Below are 20,514 nucleotides of genomic sequence, written 5' to 3'. Positions count from 1 at the left end.
TGGTTTATGTAATTCAAGGAGGATGTACATTAAGCACAGCTGCCCAGCTGTGAGAGTGGTTGGAAGGAGCTAATATTGCCCATACAGAGTTTCTGTAACATTAATTGGTACTAAAATCATGGCCGGAGTCCTCTCATATGATGACATTGTCCATTGATTTTAGCAACACTATCTTTAATACATGATTCTATACTTAACCAGACCCTGGCACAGACTGGTGATTGTGATGCCGCGTGTAAACTTAAAAAGTCACAAGTGAAGTCTTTACTTCATGTGCTATTATGACAGAGTATCTCCGGCACAACATTTTGTGGACTCAATAATCAATGAACCTGGCCCACCCTCCTTAACCCATCACCAACAAATGCCATCCTCCTTCCCTTCCCCCCTTTTTCCCATAACCCTCCCTGCCATCTCCTTCTATGCTGTAGGATAGGATGAATTCACTGCAAGATAACTTCTGGCTTACCCTCACCACCACCACCCAAATCTGTAAAAAACTGCAAGCTGAAAAACTACAGGTGTTTGGAAATGGAGCATAACTATTGACTGAATGTGGCACATAACTTAATTGCATATATCTCTAAAAGTCTTCTTAGTTAAATCTTTGGAAACAATAAGGAAACAAAAAACAATTTATAAATTTGCCTTTTCCACAGTGCTGAGCTAAAATATCCGAACACTATAAGCTTTTTACTTTAATTTTTTTTCAACACATCTTTAGCGGCAACAATGCAATCACATATAAAAGTTCTGCCATGTTGGATTACCTTCAGTCTTGCTGGCCCTTGTAGAAAAGCATGCATGTTACCTTCCTGGAGAGGCTTTCTGAAACAAATCCACACTAAGGCCCATATTTACACTTTTTTATGCAAAACGGCACAAATGCGTCAAAAAGTATAGCACCGGCTTGCGTCATTCCAGAGCGCCATCTCGGGGCCAAATTGATGGAATCCTGCAACCCGGCGATCAGGTTGGGCTAGCGTCAGAAAAAATGACATTATGTGGGTGGGGGTGGTGGTATAAGGGAAGGGGGTTTTGTCTCAAAAAAGTACGCTAGCTGGTTAGAGGCAAAAACATGCAGTTAACCAGCCTAGCATCATTTACTGATGCAAAACCATCCATACCACATGCCTCTTGTCTTTCAAAAGACAGGAGTCATGCCCACCACCCCAATGGCCAGCACAGGGGACCAGTATCCCCTGTGCATGACGATTGCACCCAGTGCCATGTAGGGGGACCCATTACAGGGCCCCCAATGGCACTTAAAATTATTTTTATAAATCCTTACCTATACTTATTCTACTTACCTAGGATGGGGTCCCCCCATCCTCTGGTGTCCCTCTGGTGTGGGTTTGGGTGTTCCTGGAGTTTGGGGTGGGCACCTGGGGGTCCATTCAATGGTGTTTTACCATGGAAATGGGTCCACAGGTACCCTAACGCCTGGTCTGATCCAGGCGTTAAAGAATGGCGCTAAGAAGGCTTAGCGCCACTATTTAGGCCTGCCCCCCACCCATTCACCTTTTTTTACAGGAAAGGATAAATAAGGCACTAGGGGCTTTGGGTCATTTTTTGGACGGGAACGCCTAACTTGCATCTCATTGACGCAAGGTGGTTTCACGCATTCCAAAAAAGTTACATTAACTCCAATATTTTGACGCTAGACAGGTCCAGCGTCAAAATATAAATATGGAGTTAAGTTTGTGCTGAATATGCGTAAAAAGGAAATGACGCAAAATCAGCATGTAAATATGCCCCTAAATTTTCATGTATCATCGCCTGCCAGCTTCTGGCTGATTCTCCTTAGACTGCTCCTAAGACCTTAGAATGCTCCTACAAAATGGTATTCGCATGTTCATCAGCGAGATTCATGATGCGAGCTGTTACTACATCTGGCTCTGCAGTCCGCTGCTATCAGCCCATAATCCTGTTTGCTATAGTGTCAATGAAGTTTATGATGCACTAAATTGGTTGTTGAATTTTGAGATGGGATGCTTCAGTGTCTATATAATAAATATTATAAATATATTTTCTTTTTCGAGAATTTAAATTAGCAGTTTGAAAGCACTGAAAAATTAAGACGGATTTAACTTGCCAATTTCTTGTATACAATATAGTTTCAATATTTTATACTCATTATTCTATGAGATGCATTCACCACCCAACATCTCAGGTTACTTGAGGTCAGGGGTGTTGGTCAGTAAGACTTAGAGGTGTGACCTTCAGAATTTCTGACAATCAGGCTGGCAAATAATGGATAAATACATTATATAAGAATCAGGATACACAAGAGGGACCTAAGGGGCAGTGGGCAGTGCGCAGGGATATGAATGCGTTTTGGTAGGAGCAGTAAGAGAGAAAACACAATGGGGGTCATTACAACATTGGCGGTAAAAGGCGCTTACCACCGTGCAGAAGACCGCCAATACACCGCCGCGGAATTCCGCCACAGCTATTATGACACACATCTTGGAATCCGCCGAAATTCAGACACCCACACAACACCGCCACACCAAAGGTCAGTGATAAACTGGCGGAAGCAAATCCTCCACCTCCACGCCAACAGAAACACGCCCATGCTATTACGACCCACGAATCCACGCGGCGGTCTTTCAACCGCGGTATTCCATTGGCGGTACACACCGCCGCGCTCAAAATACACACACATCTCCAAATAACCGCCACATTGGACAATTCCAAATACACACACCTGACACACATACAAACACCACTCCCACACACCCAATACAATATAAAACACACACCCACATCACCCACAAACCCCTACTACCAAAAATTAGAGACAAAGGCGACAGAGAGAGAGCACAGAATAGACAACCCCACTACACAGAGGCACACAACACCATCTACCACACAACATCCACGCACAAAACAGCACACACCACTACACTCACCACAACCATCACCACATACACCACCCCACACATCACCCACACCACTCCATGGCACGCCAAAGACACCCCCGCTTCTCCGAGGAGGAGCACAGGGTCATGGTGGAGGAAATCGTCCGGGTAGAGCCACAGCTATTTGGCTCACAGGTACAGCACACATCAATAGCCAGGAAGATGGAGTTATGGTGCAGAATAGTGGACAGGGTGAACGCCGTGGGACTGCACCCAAGAAATAGGGAGGACATCAGGAAGAGGTGGAACGACCTACGGGGGAAGGTGCTTTCAACGGTCTCCAGGCACAACATCGCGGTAAAGCGGACTGGCGGCGGACCCACACCCCCTCCCCCACAACTAACAACATGGGAGGAGCAAGTCTTGACCATCTTGCATCCTGAGGGCCTCGCAGGAGTCGGTGGAGGATGGGACACTGGTAAGTCAAATCTTAACTATCATATCCCCCACCCTACCTGCATGCTATCACACACCCCCTCCCTCACCCCCTCCCCTATCACTACAACTCCTCACTAATCTACCCATGACACCAACCACCCATCCCAACACCAAGCCCTTCATGACACAACTAAGCATGGACACCCATCACTAAAGCATGCTCACTGCACATACCCAGTACACCCCCCCAACCATCACCACACAAACCCACACACAGGAATGCTTGCACTGGGGTACACAAACACCCACCCATTGCACACCATTACACACACACATGCAATAATCATGCTCTTATGCCCCTGCAGGAACCCGAAGGACCATCACCACACCAGAGGGTCCAGACAACACCACTCCACCCCCAGAAGAGGCCCACAGTGACGAGAGCAGCTCTGCCCTACTGGATCATGATGACCAGCCCGGACCATCGTGGGCCACGGGACAGTCGGTTCCCCTTGCACAGGCACAGCCCAACACCGACCTTCCACCCTCTGGTAACACCAGCACAGCACCCACCCAGCGGGCCCAAACCTCCCTACCCAGGACAGGTCAATCAGCGGTGTGTCCAAAACTACAGGGCACCCAGGGTAACCCACCACCCCACCAACAACAGGGACCTGGGGGCAGTGGTAGTGGGCACACGGTCCAGGGGACGGAGCCACAGGAACACAGGGGAACTGGGAGGGCTGCTGTGCGACAGGGGGCGGACAGGCCAAGGGAACCCACTCTTCACGAGGCCCTCTCCTCCATCATGAGAGCATACCACCACTCCCAGGAGACGATGGCGAAGGTCCTGGACAAGTTACAGGAGACCCTGCGTCTGCAGGACCAACTGTATTTGGGGTTCAGGGAGGAGCACAGGACCATCAGCTCTGCCCTGGGCACCATAGTAGGGGTGCTGAAGGACATACAGCAGACCTTGTGGGACACCGTGGCACTCCAAGGGGCCCCTGACACTAGCATGGACGATGAACTGCCCACCACCTCCGCCGGCGCTAGTGGACAGGACGCCCCGCCACAGGACCACCACACCAGCACCCCACCCCCTGCATACGGACAAACACCACGCAAGCGGTCCCTGAGATCCAGGAACAGGACAGAGCAAGATGGCCAGGAAATGAGACCACTCTGATTGTCACCCCACTGTCCCACTTTGTTATCCTGTCCATACTTAAACTGTCCCAGCTCCACTTCCTATGCCCAGATGGGCAGTGCACCTGTGAGACTAATAGACTGGACTCTGCCATGGACATTCCTCCGCCATCACCCATCCTCATTTTACAACCCCCTCCCATTTCTGAGCACTTCAATAAACACCCTTGAAACACAAAACAATCTGGAGTCAGTCTGTGATTTAGTAAAAATGTATTATCAATGACAGTGTCATAATGGGTGTACCATTGTAAAGCTAACATACCTATGTCACACATCACAAGCCCTTGAAGGATGCAAGCAGTTGACACGTAGGTAACCACACCTGTGAAACCGTAATGGGAGGGTACAACTCAGTTACCAAATAGTGATTTAAATCGAAAAACAGGATAGAGGTAGACGTGTGAAAGTTAATGTAATGCTAAAAATGAAAATGTTCGCACCTGTGTCTCACTGGAAATATTGCTGTATGACTGACTCCCTGTTGTCGTTGTCTTCGTCATCAGCTTCACCCTCATCACTGTCCACAGGCTCCACAGCTGCTACAACACCGTCATCGGGATCATCCTCCTGCAGAAAAGGCACCTGGCGTCGCAAAGCCAAATTATGGAGCATGGAGCAGACGATGATGATGTTGCACACCTTCTTCTGTGAGTAGAATAGGGATCCACCTGGGCCTCATTGTACCGTTCCTCTGCCCTGGTCCTGGGATTCCTCACTGGGGTCAATAGCCAGCACAGGTTGGGGTAACCAGAGTCCCCCAATAGCCATACACAGTGCCTCTGGAGTTGACCCATCATATCAGGAATGCTGCTATTCCGCAGGATGTAGGCGTCATGCACTGAGCCAGGGAACATAGCATTTACCTGCGAGATGTACTGGTCTGCCAAACAGACCATCTGTACATTCATGGAATGATAACTCTTCCTGTTCCTGTACACCTGTTCAATCCTGTGGGGGGGGGACCAGAGCTACATGGGTCCCATCAATAGCACCTATGACCTTGGGGATATGTCCAAGGGCATAGAAGTCACCTTTCACTGTAGGCAAATCCTCCACCTCAGGGAAAATGATGTATCTCCTTACGTGTTTCAGCAGGGCAGACAACACTCTGGACAACACGTTGGAAAACATAGGCTGGGACATCCCTGATCCATGGCCACAGTTGTCTGAAAAGACCCACTTACAAGGAAATGGAGCACTGACAGCACCTGCACGTCAGGGGGGATTCCAGTCGGATGGCGGATTGGTGATATCAGGTCTGGCTCCAACTGGGTACATAGTTCCTGGATTGTGGCACGGTCAAACCGGTAGGTTACGATGACATGTCGCTCTTCCATTGTCAACAGGTCCACCAGTGGTCGATACACCGGAGGATTCCACCATCTTCTCATATGTCCCAGCAGACGGTGCCTACGAAGGACAACAGCGAAGAACTAGTCATTATTCCTCCAGGTATGTACCCACAGTCACACACAAGACTACACCACTCACAAAACCCTTCCTGTATGTGTGTTGAGTGTAGGCCTAGCTACGTGTGACGCAGTAGGAAATGAAGCCATGTGGGCCCCTGAAATGGCGGCTGCCTGACCTCTAAAGTGTGACAATGGGATTGTGGGGTAACTGTGCTGGCGTTGCACACCGTCACGGTAGGCGGTCGTAGACCGCAGCGCAATGCTGCATTGGTTAACATTGGACCCTATGGGTCCCAGGAGCGAATGAACAGGTGCGCTGGCGGTGATGATGCGCACCGCCGCGGACGTCACCGCCGCAGACGTCACCGCCATTTTCTATCTCTTCAATCACTAGATACCTGTCCTTCGACAGGAGCGGACCTACACTACAAGTGCTGCTGTGACCTTGGTCTGGAAGCGACGATGGCTGCTGCGTCTGGGGAAAGGGCCCCTGCCTTCACTGCACAGGAGTTGGAGAAACTGGTAGACGGGGTCCTCCCCAGTACACGCTACTCTACGGTCCTCCAGACCAACAGGTTAGTACACAGGGAGCACGTTCTATGGGCTAGGCCTGGGTGGAGAGGGCTGGTTGGAAGAGGGAAGGGGGCAGAGTTCATAGAACATTAATGCATGGGAATGAATGGGCCACATGGCCAGAGTAGGGAGGGGGCCACTCACAACGACGGTGCATTTGGTAATGACTGTTCCTCTTTCCTTGTGCATGTCATGTAGTTCAGCGCCCACCAGAAGAGGGACATGTGGCGTGCCATCGCCAAGGAGGTCCGGACCCTGGGGGCCCACCAGAGACGGGGCACCCACTGCCGTAAGAGATGGGAGGAAATTTGCCGCTGCAGCAAGAAGACGGCGGAGGCTCAGCTGGGGATGGCCTCCCAACGTGGGAGAGGTGCCCGTCGCACCATGACCCCCCTGATGTTCCGGATCCTGGCGGTGGCCTACCCGCAGTTGGATGGGCGGTTAAGGGCATCACAGCAGACACAAGGGGGTGAGTACAACCTCATTCTGCAGACTTTGCGTGCAGTGGAGGTGTCTGGGTGGGGAGGTGTGCTGTGGGTGTCCCTAGGCCAGGGCAAGTTAGGTAGGCAAGGCCCCTCCGTAATGTAGGCCATGTGGCACTCTACCCCACCTCAGCAGAGTGCCAAGTCGAGGTATAGTTGCCCCTGTGGCATCCATGTGCGCAGATGTCCACCATTGCCATATAGGCCATATCCCAGAAATGGCATGTGCAGAGGGCAGGAGCATGGCGTAATGCAGGGGACAGCTGCGTTTGTTTTGTCCGCCAACGGTAGCGGTATGCCATGCACTAAAACCCTCTTTCTTCTGTCTCCCCCCCTTTTTCTGCTCTCCCTGTCCTTTTGTACAACAGCATCAACAGGCGGCGGTACAGTGGCACCGGAGCACGAAGGAGCTGCATCCCAAATGGCCATGGAGGGCCACACCACAGATTCTGAATGCACCAGTGGGACGGAGGGCGAGGGGAGATTCACGTCGGCCACCGGATCACCAAGCAGCGACAGAGACTCGTTCGACGATGTGGGCTCCCTTGTGGTGGCGGCACCATCTGTGCCCCCCACCTCTACAGGTACAGCCGCCACCTCCCCTACCAGCACTGCCCTCCCAGCAGCCCCTCAGCGTTCGCCCCGTGCCCGCTCACCCAGGAGGATGGGCATCACCTTCGCCCCAGGCACCTCAGGCCCTGCCCCAGTCACCCCTGCTGCCCTCAGTGAGGAGGCCATTGACCTCCTCAGGTCACTCACTGTTGGGCAGTCTACCATTGTGAATGCCATCCAGGGTGTAGAACGAGAGTTGCAACACGGTAATGCATTCCTTGAGGGCATTCATTCTGGTCAGGCTGTCCTTCAGCGAACCCTGCAATCTTTGGCCTCAGCACTGATGGCAGCCATTGTCCCTGTGTCTAGCCTCCCCCTCCAACTTCCTCTCCTGTACCCCATCCCATCCCAAGCACACCTACAGACCAGCATGCACACAAGTCAACACACCCAAGTAGCTCAAGCAAACATAGGCACCACACACACCACAGGCACTCACGCAAGCCTCAGCCACATACAGACACAACAACATCCACTGCCTCCACTGTGTCCCCCTCCTCCTCTTCTCCCTTCTCCCTCCCAGTCTCGTCTACACACACACCTGCCTGCACCACATCTACAGGCACCATGAATCGCACCAGGACACCCAGCACTACAAGCCGCTCACCTGCACTCACCACCTCCACTGCCATTTACACGTCCCCTGTGTCCTCTCCCAGTGTGTCTGTGACGCCCCCTCCCAAAGTACACAAACGCCGGCAATCACTCACCCAACATCCATCCACCTCACGACAGCCTCCAGTACCTGCACCTGCACGCAAAACACCTAAAGTGACACCTCCGACAACCACCTCCTCTTCCTCCACTCCCAGACCCCCTCCAGCTACCCATCCCAGTGTTCGTCAGAAACTGTCCCTCTGTAAAGGTGACCTTTTGGCCCCCACTCCCCCCTCCAATTCATCAGTCCCATCGTAGCGCCTCAGCCAAAAAGCCTCCAATACCAGTGGTGCCTGTTCAAGGTTTTTGGAGTGCACCGGCCACCAGGGCAGGCAGTAGGACCCGGAGCCAAGGCACTGGCAGCCCACCCCCTGTAAAGGCTCTAAAATTGGAGAGTGGACAATGGGACCGTGTTAAGACTCCTGGTGGGAAAACAACTGACATGGGTTCCAAGGGGATTGGAGAGTCAGCTGTGACTCCACCAAAGGTGGGGAAGGGCCAGAGGAAGTCTCCCCAGCCTGTTGTGAGTGTCATGGTGGAGAAGTGCTCCATCATTTCCGGCGGTCGAGACAGAACCGCCAGCACCGTCGTTACTGGTCAGAGACCACCGCCAGAGTCACAGCCCAGGAGGGCCCAAGTATCGTCACTGGTCAGGAGACCACCGCTACCGCCGGAGTCATTGCCCAGGAGGGCCCAAGTATCGTCACTGGTCAGGAGACCACCGCCGGAGTCATTGCCCAGGAGGGCCCAAGTATCGTCACTGGTCAGGTGACCACCGCCGGAGTCACAGCCCAGGAGGGCCCAAGTATCGTCACTGGTCAGGAGACCACCGCCGGAGTCACAGCCCAGGAGGGCCCAAGTATCGTCACTGGTCAGGAGACCACCGCCGGAGTCACAGCCCAGGAGGGCCCAAGTATCGTCACTGGTCAGGAGACCACCGCCGGAGTCACAGCCAAGGAGGGCCCAAGTATCGTCACTGGTCAGGAGACCACCGCCAGAGTCACAGCCCAGGAGGGCCCAAGTATCGTCACTGGTCAGGAGACCACCGCCAGAGTCACAGGCCAGGAGGGCCCAAGCATTGTCACTGGTCAGGAGACCACTGCCGGAGTCATTGCCCAGGAGGGCCCAAGTATCGTCACTGGTCAGGAGACCACCGCCGGAGTCATTGCCCAGGAGGGCCCAAGTATCATCACTGGTCAGGAGACCACCGCCAGAGTCACAGCCCAGGAGGGCCCAAGTATCGTCACTGGTCAGGAGACCACCGCCACCGCTGGAGTCAGTGCCCTGGAGGGCCCCGGCTGCCACAGCCCCGCTGGGCAATGATGAAACGTCATGCCACACACCAATGTCCAGTGTAGAAGACGTCATGCCACACAACAATGTCCAGTGTAGAGAACGTCATGCCACATACCAATGTCCTTATCAGAACCGCCATGGCAAAGCACCACTGAACAGTCCTGAACCGCCATGGCAAAGCACCGCTGAACAGGGCAAAGACCGCCATGGCAAAGCACTGCTGAACAGGGCAAAGACTGCCATGGCAAAGCACCGCTGAACAGGGCAAAGACCGCCATGGCAAAGCACTGCTGAACAGGGCAAAGACCGCCATGGCAAAGCACCGCTGAACAGTCCTGAACCGCCATGGCAAAGCACCGCTGAACAGGGCAATGCACCGGGTAGGAATGAAAGGACCGCCACATCAGGCATCCTTATCCCATGTGCAGCTGGGACAGTGACAGGACACGACCTTTCACGGGGAGACTCATCCAGTCTGGGCACCAGTCCCCCCCAGTACCAGTAGAGACCTGCATCAACTTGAGAGACTGTGGCTTTGCACTCCCCAGGATGGCAAAGTGGGCAAACCACCCACTGTATAGACTTGAGAGACTGTGGCTTTGCACTCCCCAGGATGGCAGAGTGGGCAAACCACCCACTGTATAGACTTGAGAGACTGTGGCTTTGCACTTCCCAGGATGGCATGAATGGGCATGGAGCCCTGTCATGGATCTGGCTTTGCAGTCATCCGGCTGAGGTGCCCCCCTTTCCCTTCCCCCTGCAGTGCCTGTAGTATTTCTATCTGATGCCCCGGCAGTGTTCTCTCTGATTGTGGTCAGGTATCGTTAGTTGGCCTCGCCCATGCATTTTTGGACTGTTGGTGCACGGACATTGTTATGTACATATCTGCACTACTTCTCGTATTGTATATAATTATGACTGATTTTCATATATATATCTGTATATTTTGAATGACATGTATATTGGCACATTACATTGTTTGACCGATTTTCGCTTTGTGTATTCTTCCGGGGGGATTGTGGGTTGTTACTGTGATTTTTTGAGAATGCATTGGTGTGTATGTTGTAATATGCGAGGGTGGGGGTGGGGGTGTTTGGTGGGTGTCCCCCTAACTTTTGCCTCCCTCCTCCCTCATGTCGTAGGTGCAGTACTCACCACTGTCTGCGGCGCCTACGTAGCTGTTGGTCGTAGAGGAGCAGAAACACAAGGGCAGGGAGTATTTGGAGTTCCGGCTCCATGGATTCCTCGTTCCTCGTGGGATATGTTCAGGTGAGCGTTTTCCCATAGCAAAAGCTGTTTCCGCTGTGTTTTTATCCACGGTGAATCCGCCCCGGAAAAGGTGGCGGATTGGCGGGTTGTAATAGTGTGGGCGGTACATTGTCTTCCGCCTGTCTGTTGGCGGTGACCGCCGCGCTGCTTGTCTGTACCGCCGTGGCGGGCGAAGTGTTAAAGTGGCTGTCTTTGTTGGCGGTTTCCGCCAGGGTCCTCATTCCCTTTATTTGTCCCCCGGCCTGTTTGCGGTATTTCCGCTGCTTTAACACCGTCCGCCAGGGTTGTAATGACCCCCAATATTCTGTAAAATAAGGAATATTCTTGCAGTCTTGAAAACCGTGTGTGTGTGCGTGTATGTTAAATGTCTGCTGAAAATCCGACTGACATCTCACAATACCTGACTGAAAGCACCTATACCCAACTACTTATAAGGAAATATGATTATTAGGGGTGTGCAGCACCCCAAACCTCTCCCCCTTCCGAAGTTACACCCCTGTTTGAGTTGCTTAACTGTCTCATGACTATGGGCCCAAGTATCGTCACTGGTCAGGAGACCACCGCCGGAGTCACAGCCAAGGAGGGCCCAAGTATCATCACTGGTCAGGAGACCACCGCCAGAGTCACAGCCCAGGAGGGCCCAAGTATCGTCACTGGTCAGGAGACCACCGCCAGAGTCACAGCCCAGGAGGGCCCAAGCATTGTCACTGGTCAGGAGACCACCGCCACCGCCGGAGTCATTGCCCAGGAGGGCCCAAGTATCATCACTGGTCAGGAGACCACCGCCGGAGTCATTGCCCAGGAGGGCCCAAGTATCGTCACTGGTCAGGAGACCACCGCCAGAGTCACAGCCCAGGAGGGCCCAAGTATCGTCACTGGTCAGGAGACCACCGCCACCGCTGGAGTCAGTGCCCTAGAGGGCCCCGGCTGCCATAGCCCCGCTGGGCAATGATGAAACGTTATGCCACACACCAATGTCCAGTGTAGAAGACGTCATGCCACACACCAATGTCCAGTGTAGAGAACGTCATGCCACATACCAATGTCCTTATCAGAACCGCCATGGCAAAGCACCACTGAACAGTCCTGAACCGCCATGGCAAAGCACTGCTGAACAGGGCAAAGACTGCCATGGCAAAGCACCGCTGTACAGGGCAAAGACTGCTATGGCAAAGCACCGCTGAACATGGCAAAGGCCGCCATGGCAAAGCACTGCTGAACAGGGCAAAGACCACCATGGCAAAGCACCGCTGAACAGTCCTGAACCGCCATGGCAAAGCTCCGCTGAACAGGGCAATGCACCGGGTAGGAATGAAAGGACCGCCACATCAGGCATCCTTATCCCATGTGCAGCTGGGACAGTGACAGGACACGACCTTTCACGGGGAGACTCATCCAGTCTGGGCACCAGTCCCCCCCCAGTACCAGTAGAGACCTGCATCAACTTAAGAGACTGTGGCTTTGCACTCCCCAGGATTGAACAGTGGGCAACCCACCCACTGTATAGACTTGAGAGACTGTGGCTTTGCACTCGCCAGGATTGAACAGTGGGCAAACCGCCCACTGTATAGACTTGAGAGACTGTGGCTCTGCACTCCCCAGGATGGCACAGTGGGCAAACCACCCACTGTATAGACTTGAGAGACTGTGGCTTTGCACTCCCCAGGATGGCAGAGTGGGCAAACCACCCACTGTATAGACTTGAGAGACTGTGGCTTTGCACTTCCCAGGATGGCATAAATGGGCATGGAGCCCTGTCGTGGATCTGGCTTTGCAGTCATCAGGCTGAGGTGCCCCCCGTTCCCTTCCCCCTGAGGTGCCTGTAGTATTTCTATCTGATGCCCCGGCAGTGTTCTCTCTGATTGTGGTCAGGTATCGTTAGTGGGCCTCGCCCATGCATTTTTGGACTGTTGGTGCACGGACATTGTTATGTACATATCTGCACTACTTCTCGCATTGTATATAATTATGACTGATTTTCATATATATATATCTGTATATTTTTGTATGACATGTATATTGGCACATTACATTGTTTGACCGATTTTTGCTATGTGTATTCTTCCGGGGGGATTGTGGGTTGTTACTGTGATTTTTTGAGAATGCATTGGTGTGTATGTTGTAATATGCGAGGGTGGGGGTGGGGGTGTTTGGTGGGTGTCCCCCTAACTTTTGCCTCCCCTCTCCCCCATGTCGTAGGTGCAGTACTCACCGTTGTCTGCGGCGCCTACGTAGCTGTTGGTCGTAGAGGAGCAGAAACCCAAGGGCAGGGAGTATTTGGAGTTCCGGCTCCATGGATTCCTCGTTCCTCGTGGGATATGTTCAGGTGAACGTTTTCCCATAGCAAAAGCTGTTTCCGCCGTGTTTTTATCCACAGTGAATCTGCCCCGGAAAAGGTGGCGGATTGGCGGGTTGTAATAGTGTGGGCGGTACATTGTCTTCCGCCTGTCTGTTGGCGGTGACCACCGCGATGCTTGTCTGTACCGCCGTGGCTGTCTTTGTTGGCGGTTTCCGCCAGGGTCATCATTCCCTTTATTTGTCCGCCAGCCTGTTTGCGGTATTTCCGCTGCTTTAACACCGTCCGCCAGGGTTCTAATGACCCCCAATATTCTGTAAAATAAGGAATATTCTTGCAGTCTTGAAAACAGTGTGTGTGTGTGTGTATGTTAAATGTCTGCTGAAAATCCGACTGACATCTCACAATACCTGACTGAAAGCACCTATACCCAACTACTTATAAGGAAATATGATTATTAGGGATGTGCAGCACCCCAAACCTCTCCCCCTTCCGAAGTTACACCCCTGTTTGAGTTGCTTAACTGTCTCATGACTAAGTGCCATGGACAGAATTTTGAATTGTTATGTCCTTTTCTCTCCTCTCAGCCTGGGTCATATTCTTACAACTAGTCTGCACAAGGGTATCAGCTTAATAGACTGTAAAGAATATAACTTCTTTTCTCGCCCTCCTTATCACTCAATTTTGTCCCCCCTTGCTTTTTTTGTTCATTCCACTAGTCCAATAAGATCTTACCTTTTTAGCAATCTGAATATCATTTTCTTTAGGTTTCCCCCCCTCAGTGTGTCTCTGCCTATTTGATCTGTGTCAGAGCACAGCTCAATCATTATCAAAAGCACTTGATCAATTGAATCCACTTTTTCTTCAGCTGTCACACTAGGTTGAGCTTGCAGGGGGCTTCTGATCATACTATCTTTTTGCATTGCACAGCCCTCCCATGCCAAGTCTTATACTGCTGCACCTTGATAGATATCAACCATAACTTGTGTAATGAGTTCTGGTGTTTGATTCATTGCATAAGTTATTCCAGCCGCCCCAGCGTCCAGTATTTATGTTACTTCGAACCTTGATTTATCATAGACATTGCCCATAGAGCTTCTACCGTCATTGATATTTCAGGGTTAGAGTCAGTATCAGGATTAATTTCAGAAAGATCAGAGACTCCATTAACCCCACTACTCCTTATATCCATATATGTATTGTTAGAAATGGGATCTCTAGTTGGCAGAGGTATTCACCTTTGTCCAAATAGGGACCACAATCCTAGTCATGGTAAGTCACACACAATCCACATTTTCCTGTACCCACCCTCGGGTAGCTTAGCACTGAGCAGTCAGGCTTAACTTAGAAAGTAATGTGTAAAGTATTTGTTCAATAAATCATACAGTAACACAGTGAAAACACCACAGAAATACACCACACAGCTTTAGAAAAATATATGATATTTATCTGGTTAAATTATAAAGATGCAATAAGCATCACTTTTGCAATAAAAAAAAAAGAGTCTTAAATCCTAGAAATCAACAGTTGTCCCTTGGTTTCACAAAGTACCTGATTTGTGTCAAAATAACACGCATGGAGACTGCAGAGGAAGAGATGCATGGAAAAATATGGTGTGCGTCGGAATTTCAAACACGGCATAGATGTTGCGTTGTTTCTTTCCACACTCGAAGGGGCTTTGAGTCGATTTCCGGCGCACAGTCTTGGTTCCTTACAGTGATGCAGGGATCTTTTTGACACCCAGGGACGATGCCTGGAAATTCTCGGCGTGTGGGACAAAGTCACAAGCGTTGCGTCGATCCGGTATGGCAATGCAGCAAATTTTCTTTTGCATGACAGGCGCTGCGTTGATTCTTCACTCATCAGGCCGTGTCATTCACGTTCAGCTGTACATCGATGCGGTAGAGCTGTGTGTCGAATTTCCAGCCGCAAGACAGGCGCTGCGTCGATTCTTCACTCAGGAAGTTGGGCTGTGTAGTTCCGGTTCTGATGTGCGGTAATTTCTCAGTCGCACCACAGCTGTGCATCATTTCCAGCAGGCTGTGTGTTGATGTTCGGTGCACAAGGAGTTTCTTGAAGAGATGAAGGGGCTCATTCTGAGCCCGGCGGGCGGCGGGAGCCGCCCGTCTGGAGGGAGCCGCCAAATGACCGCATCGCGGTCAAAAGACCGCGGCGGCCATTCAGACATTTCCTCTGGGCCGGCGGGCGCTCTCCAAAAGAGCGCCCGCCGGCCCAGAGGAAATGCCCCTGCAACGAGGACGCCGGCTCAGAATTGAGCCGGCGTAGTTGCAGGGGTGCGACGGGTGCAGTTTGCACCCGTCGCGTATTTCAGTGTCTGCATTGCAGAGACTGAAATACACAGTGGGGCCCTCTTACGGGGGCCCCGCGGCACCCCCTACCGCCATCCTGTTCCTGGCAGGAGACCCGCCAGGAACAGGATGGCGGTAGGGGGTGTCAGAATCCCTATGTCTGCGGAGCGCGCTCCACAGCCATGGAGGATTCCCCCGAGCAGCGGGAAGTCGGCGGGAGACCGCCGACTTTCCGCTTCTGACCGCGGCTGATCCGCCGCGGTCAGAATGCTCGTGGGAGCACCGCCAGCCTGTTGGCGGTGCTCCCGTGGTCGGTGGCCCTGGCGGCCACCGGCCGCCAGGGTCAGAATGACCCCCGAAGTCTTTTTGGCCTTGAGATGTCAGAAAACAGGAGGCAAGCTCAATCCAAGCCCTTGGGCAGCACTTCTCAGCAAAATCAGAGGGCAGCAAGGCAGCAGGGCAACAGTAGGGCAGCAGTCTTTGACAGCAAAGCAGTCCAGGCAGTTCCTCTTGACAGGTTGCAGGTTCAGGTCCAGGAGTGTCTGATTTGGTGGAAGTCAGGGACCCAGTATATATACCCAAAAATGCCTTTGAACTGGGGGAGACTTCAAAGAGTGGTTTTGATGTGCACAAGGCCCGTTTTCAGTACATGTCTGTCTGCCAGGGCCCCAGTAGGGGGTTTGGCAGTCCTTTGTGTGAGGGCAAGCCACTAGCCATTGAAATGTAAGTGTCAGGCCCTCCACCCTCCGAGCCAAGGAAGACTCATTCAGTATGCAGATGAGTGCAGGTGTGACTGAGTATCCTGTGTTTGTGGTTGTCTGGATGAAGTGCACAAGGGAGCTGTCAACCTTCCCAGCCCAGACGTGGATTGTAGACTGGCTGTAAGGCATAGATGGAGTTTAAGTGCAGAGAAATGCTCACTTTCTAAAACTGGCATTTCTAAAATAGCACAGGAGGAGTCTCTGCATTACTTCTTAATCAACCCAAGCAAGCACCAAAAACAAGTACAATTAGGTAGTGCTGATCACCTGTCTAGATGACGATCACGTGATATTATATTTGTATGATAAATGTAACTTACCGGCGTGTGAGCAGTATGCTTGCTATTTTGGAGGGAACTATTAGCATAGAGCACAACTAATAATTAATTATTACTCACCAAGCCCTACAACCTCAACGCCCAGCAAGTCGAGAAGGTATGACTCCTGATCTAGGATGTCGGCCCACCAGTGCGTCAGCTGTTGTTGGGTGCTCCAGACCCCAGAGCTGCTACGCACAGCCCGGCGCACCCTCTCCTAGCGTTGCTGGTGCTCCCAGAGGTCGTACCCAGACCAGGGCCTGCCGCCTGCTGCCAAGGTGGAGGGGAGGTGGTGCTGCATGTAGAAAACCGAGGCAGTCACCTCCACCTCAGAAAATATGGGCCGGGGTTGCACCCCTTCACACCGCCGCCACCCACAAGGAAGGCAGGTTGTGCTTGTAGTTGGGCGCTTGGCTATGGCGCCGGGGACTTGGGGGGTAAGTGATAGGGAAGGATTAAGAAGAAGGAAGGGGGGAAAAAATAAAGCAAAAATATGAAAAAGTAAAAAAGTCCCAAAAAACACGTAAACATTAGGAGAAAAGTTAAAATATAAAAATAGAAAGAAAAAAGGTAATATAATAAAAAGAAACTAGTGGAAAATTGGTTTTAAAGGTGGGGTGTGGGAGAGATTTAGAGAGGCTATAATTTGGCCCCAGCACGATAACAAGCGAAAAAAAACAAAATGGCCGTGCCTATGCGAACTGCGTGGTGCCGTTTACGTGAGAATTCCAACATGAGGATGTACTTTGCGTTGCTAGGGCCGTTAAATGCCACGCGAACAGGCACGGTAAGAAACTCCGTCTACTAGCAGAACTCGGCGTAGTGCGCTGTCGTTTTTTTTATGACTTTGCGGAGTTCCGCTTAGCGTGGCTATGCGAATTTCAGCCAGGCCTGCTCAAAACAATACATTCTACACCATTGCACTTCATGCCAATTTACTCTACCTCACTTCACTCTAATTCTATTATCCTACTCTGCACCCAGGGATAGAAAAATCCACTGGACTGCTCCCATAGACAGTCTTATTTGATCAGGTCGAAATCTTTTTAATACTTATGTCCCTTCTGCAGTTGAAAAATGGAGGGGCAATAAAAGATGCCTTTAAAACTTGTTCTTATGTCACATTTGCTCTGTGTTCACAGACAGAGGTCAAAAGTCAGTTTTTCTTACAATTAATTTTCCTTCTGACTTCAGAGTTCCAGGACTTTGTAAGGTGAACTGTGTGACCTGCTGCATAGAATGTAAAATAAAAGGATATAGGGTGTCAGACAACTGTGCAAACATTTCAAAATATATTTCAATAGTTGTGAAAGCCCTTTTTTATCTTTCTGTGTAATTAAAAAATATTTTAATATGAGGAAAACATATCCGAATACTTTACATGTTGATGAGCAAAGGATATGTTTTATGAAATCCAATTTTCACAGATTGTTAATACACTATGGTGGTCATTACAACTCTGGCGGATGGTGTTAAATGTACGGTAATACCGCAAACAGGCCGGCGGACAAAAAAAGGGAATCAAGACCCTGGCGGAAACCGCCAACAAAGACAGCCACTTTAACACTACGACCGCCATGGCGGTACAGACAAGCAGCGCGGCAGTCACCTCCAACAGACAGGCGGAAGACAATGTACCGCCCATAGTATCACAACCCGCTAATCCGCCACCTTTTCGGGGTGGATTCACTGTGGATAAAAACACGGCGGAAACAGTTCCTGCAATGGGAAAACGGTCACCTTAACACATCCAACGAGGAAGGAGGACACCATGGAGCCGGAATTACAAATCCTACCTGCCCTTCTCTTCCTACTCATCTACGAAGACCAGCGGCGGCGGCGAAGACAACGGTGAGTACTGCACCTACGAGATAGGGGAGGGGGGAGGCAAAAGTCAGGGGGACACACACGAACCACCCCCACCCCCACCCTCGCATATTACAACACACACACCAATGCATGTACAAACATCACAGTAACAACCCACAACCCCACCGGAAGAATGCAAAGACAAAACGAAATCAGTTCAAACATTGTAATGTATCAATATACATGTGTCAAATATATGCAGATATATATAAACTCATACAAAGGTATATACATTACGAGAAGCAGTGCAGATATGCACATCTCAATGTCCGTGCACCACTAGTCCAAAAATGCATGGGCGAGGCCCACACAAGATACCAGTCCACAAACGGAGAGAACACTGCCGGGGCATCAGAGAGAAAAACAACAGACGCCTCAGGGCGAAGGGAAGGGGGGCACCTCAGACGGATTACAGCACCACGCCACATCCACGACGGGGTTCCATGCCCATTGATGTATCCTGGAGAGTGCAAAGCCACAGTCTCACAAGTCTTTACAGTGGGTGGGTTGCCCACTGACCAATCCTGGGGAATGCAAAGCCACAGTCTCACAAGTCTTTACAGTGGGTGGGTTGCCCACTGACCAATCCTGGGGAGTGCAAAGCCACAGTCTCACAAGTAGATAACAGCCTCCACTGGTTCTGGAGGGGGACTGGTGCCCAGAGTGCTTCATCCTGTGAAGGACAGAGGTAGTGGATGGATCTCTCCACTGGTTCTGGAGGGGGAATGGTGCCCAGACTGGATTAGTCTCAACGTGACAGTTCCTGTCCCGTCACTGTCCCAGCTGCACATGGGATAATGATGCTTGATGTAGCGGTCTTTTCCTTCTTCAGCAGTGCTTGCCCTGTTCAGTGGTGCATGCCCTGTTCAGCGGTGCATGCCCTGTTCAGCGGTGCTTCGCCATGGCGGTCTCTGGACTGTTCAGCGGTGCTTTGCCATTGCGGTCTCCGGACTGGGCATTGGTGTGTGGCATGACGGTCCCTCATTGCCCAGTGGGGCTGTGGCAGCCAGGGCCCTCCTGAGCCATGCCAATGGCGGTGGTCTCCTGACCAGTGACGATACTTGGGCCCTCCTGGGCAATGACTCTGGCGGTGGTCTCCTGACCAGTGACGATACTTGGGCCCTCCTGGGAAATGACTCCGGCGGTGGTCTCCTGACCACTGATGATACTTGGGCCCTCCTGGGCAATGCCAATGGCGGTGGTCTCCTGACCAGTGACAAAACTTGTGCCCTCCTGGGCAATGACTCTGGCGGTGGTCTCCTGACCAGTGACGATACTTGGGCCTTCCTGGGCAATGACTCCGGCGGTGGTCTCCTGACCAGTGACGATACTTGGGCCCTCCTGGGCAATGACTCCGGCGGTGGGCTCCTGACGAGTGACGAACTTGGGTCCTCCTGGGCAATGATTCCGGCGGTGGTCTCCTGACCAGTGACGATACTTGGGCCCTCCTGGGCAATGACTCCGGCGGTGGTCTCCTGACCAGTGACGATACTTGGGCCCTCCTGGGCAATGACTCTGGCGGTGGTCTCCTGACCAGTGACGATACTTGGGCCCTCCTGGGCAATGCCAATGGCGGTGATCTCCTGACCAGTGACGACGGTGCTGGCTGTGGCGTCCCGGCCGCCGGGAAGGATGCCGCCCTTCTCCGCCGTGATGCTCACACCAGGCTGTGCAGACTTCTTCTGGCCCTTCCCCACCTTTGGAGGAGTCACAGCTGACTCTGCAATCCCCATGGGACCCCTGTGAGTTGTTTTGCCTCCAGGAGTCTTCACCCGGTCCCGTCGGCCACTTTCCAACTTCAGAGCCTTTACAGGGGGTGGACTGCCAGTGCCTTGGCTCCGTGTCACACTGCCTGCCCTGGTGGCCGGTGCACTCCACACACCTTGAACACGCACCACTGGTACTGGAGGCTTTTTGGCTGAGGCGATACGACGGGACTGATGAATTGGAGGGGTGGGGGCAAAAAGGTCAACTTTGTAGAGGGACAGTTTCTGACGAACAGTGGGATGGGTAGCTGGAGGGGGTCTGGGAGTGGAGGAAGAGGAGGTGGGTGTAGGAGGTGTCACTTTAGGTGTTTTGGGTGCAGGTGCAGGTACTGGAGGCTGTCGTGAGGTGGATGGATGTTGGGTGTGTGGGTGCCCGCGTTT

This window comes from Pleurodeles waltl, chromosome 1_2 (genome assembly GCF_031143425.1).
Source record: "Pleurodeles waltl isolate 20211129_DDA chromosome 1_2, aPleWal1.hap1.20221129, whole genome shotgun sequence".
NCBI classification, from domain to species: Eukaryota; Metazoa; Chordata; class Amphibia; order Caudata; family Salamandridae; genus Pleurodeles; species Pleurodeles waltl.
The sequence above is the reverse complement of the archived record's forward strand: the minus strand, read 5'-3'. Positions refer to the sequence as shown.